The 2941-nt window shown below is 48.1% G+C and overlaps 1 protein-coding gene across 1 annotated transcript in view; it reads left to right on the plus strand.

The window, feature by feature from the left end:
• Positions 1–2941, plus strand: part of LOC139605362 (zinc finger protein 551-like) — a 484882-nt gene that overhangs the window by 365299 nt on the left and 116642 nt on the right. The window lies entirely within an intron of this gene.

Here is a 2941-nt window from a genome sequence, read left to right on the forward strand (position 1 = left end):
CGCAAGGCTCTTGTCTTGTTCCTGACAGCAGAATTCTTGATGATCTGATGCAATTTTATTCAAATGTAACAAGAGAGCTGAGATATTTTGTTAAAATATATCATGAGGAGTAACAAGCCTTGGGAGCATGAGGTACAGGACTGACATGCAAAAGCATGCACATATCCTCCAAAGTAGCCAGTTTAATTGTCCATTTTATTACTCTTGTATTTACTCCACACTAATAAGGAAAACCAAGCTTTTCTTGGAGGCAAAACAGGCATGGGATTCACTACGGTCCCTCGCAGGCTCACCAGGGCTGGCAGTGACAAAGCAGGCAGTCTGCATCATTGTGAACCACTACAGAGCCACATCCCAATCTGGTTTAAGTAGCGTGGTATTATTAAGAGCTCCTTTTCTGCATGAGATAGAAAAAGGAGATCCCAAATGATCTTCATGCAAGCATGTAGTCAAGAACTGGTCCTGCTATGCTAATGAAGCGTTTGCTTTGGCAATTACACTCTTCCCATTCATCTTTGGATGCAGACACTTCAGGTTCTCCCCTACACCCCTGCAAGGCTGGCAGTCGCTGGTTCCCATTTCCTGTTCTTCCCTAGAGATGGTGCAGTGGCTGCTTTGAAACAAAAAGCCCTGAGATCTGGACAGCTCGAAGGAGCATGAAATGCTAATTAAGTGCTCATATTGGTAATACCCAGGTCTGCACTGCCCAGTGCTCTGAAGCAGCAGCAGCAGCAGGACCATGCATCATTCCTGCTGGTGGATGTTCATGTTTCTGGTGTGCAAGAGCAATGGCTTTGAGGAGGGACAAAAATGCCCCTCTTCAAACAGTGGGTGTGCAAGGAGAGGTGAAGTTCCACAGCCTTTTCTAGGATATTTCAGAACGATCTAAGAGAATATTGTGTCATGGAGTAGGTCCCTAATTTTGTCTCCAGAGAAATCCCCAAAGGGCACATTCACTCTGCTGCTGATGGCAACCCCATAAGCTCATGGACCCGTTTTCCCTGCAACATTCCACCCTGCCTGGGCTTTACTAGGCCAGGACTAGACCCAGAGCAAAGCAAACACATGCAGCCAGGTGACATTGTGTGACATCAGAAGCTGGCAACCATGAGGACTTTGCTGTCAAAAGGTTACAGTTTGCACTGGGCCCAGAAGTGTTTTTCCCTAAGGCAAAGCACATTGAAATGTGAAGTTTAAAAGCTTCAAATGATTATGAAAGGAAACTGCAGAATCATTTCTGGGAGGGCAGCATTGTCAATGACCATGCAGCCCACCAAGAGCTGGAGCTGAATCCAGAATTGCTTCCTCCAGCTGTGCAGGAATTCATTACACTGGCAAGCATTGGTCCATGGGAACAAATGATCCCCAGGCTCTGGGCTGAATGGCACCCAGGCTGCAGTACAGATTGGAGGAACCCTTGGCACTTGTTATTGGCCTCCCAGGGCACTCATCCTTCTGCAAACAAGGTGCAAACAACACAGCTGGACTGCTGTCCTGGGTAAATATACACACAGGTGACTCTGCCAAAGCCATGCATCATTTCCCAGGGAAAGACATGACCTCTTCTTACCTATGGAATTGTGATTGAAGACACCTGTGAGCCAGATCTGTGGGAGATTGCAAAGTAGCAAAGCTTTGGGATTTGGGCACACTTCTCTTGGTTTCTTTGCTCAGGCCTTTGGTGAGCGCAGAACACACCTAGGTAGAAAACCTTTGACTAGACAGGATCTTTTGGATCCATTGTCCCCCAAACAGGTCAACAGGTGACCCTGTTGTAATGCCAAGTAACAAAGAGCAGCACAAATGACACAAAGAAAACATGGCCAAAGAGGAAGAGGAGAGGCCCAATGAGGAAAGGATGTGGTGAGACACTGGCACATTGAGTGAGCTGCACTCCCATAATCTCTAGGCTAGCAGATCCTGGTCTCACATACGCCTTTTGGTTTATTTAAATTTAATTTATTTATTTATTTACTCTTTTTTCATCATCAAAAGAAAATATATACAATTAAAAATATGTCATCAAATTTTAAAGACAGAATCAAAACACATTAATTCAAAACTACATCTAAAGATCAGAACATATGTACAGCTTTAACTACGAAGCCTAAGGCATCAATCCTATTCTTCAAACACTCTTCATACAGGTGGCAGCTTCTTCCTCAGCTTGGAGGAAAGAGAGCTCTTCTGGACGGGAGGAGAGGACTTTGTGGGTGAGGGAACATCGGAAGTGTCCCGAGAAAACTTCTCGGTAAGACTGTAACCAGCCAGATCTGCAAAATGGAGACACAAAGTTTAACAGAGGCCACCATGCAAACCTAAAGCAGCTGAAGCTCCATATTTCATGGGACACATTTCCTGGAAATGTCTAAACAGCTGCACAGGGAAACATGCTCCTGCTGGCAGACACTTGAGGCAGGCCAGGGCAAAACCCTGAGCCACTTGCCCAGAGCTAGCACAGGCACAGCCTGGCCTCTGGGCTGCCCTGGGACAGCAGGGAGCCCAGAGCCCTGTGCTCTCCAGGAATGGCTCAGCTGCACATGCACCCTCCTGCTCCTCTGCCTGCCCCACAGCTCAGCAGCCCTAAAGCTCCAGGGGCACTGGCAGCAGCACAGCTCCTTGCAGGGGCACATGCAGGGCACAGCTGTTCCCTGGCAATGTGCACAGCCTCTCTGCACTGCCACAAGACCCTTCCTCCCAACAGAGACTGGCCCAGCTCCCCCCTCACCTCTGCATGAGGCTGAGCCATGGTTCCCTTCACCTTGTCCTCCATCTGGAGCTGCTCCAGGCCCCCCATGCCATGACCAGGAAGGGCAATGGAGAGAGCGGGGGCAGATGCAAACCCTTCCTTTGGATTTGGTCATTTTTGGCACAGCTAAAAAGGCAAATCCAGAGGTGTCCAACTCAGCGCTTCCTCAGCTTTCTGGAGAACATCTCGCCC

Source organism: Agelaius tricolor, unplaced genomic scaffold (genome assembly GCF_023055355.1).
Source record: "Agelaius tricolor isolate 1412-34295 unplaced genomic scaffold, bAgeTri1.0.p SCAF_65, whole genome shotgun sequence".
Lineage (NCBI taxonomy): Eukaryota > Metazoa > Chordata > Aves > Passeriformes > Icteridae > Agelaius > Agelaius tricolor.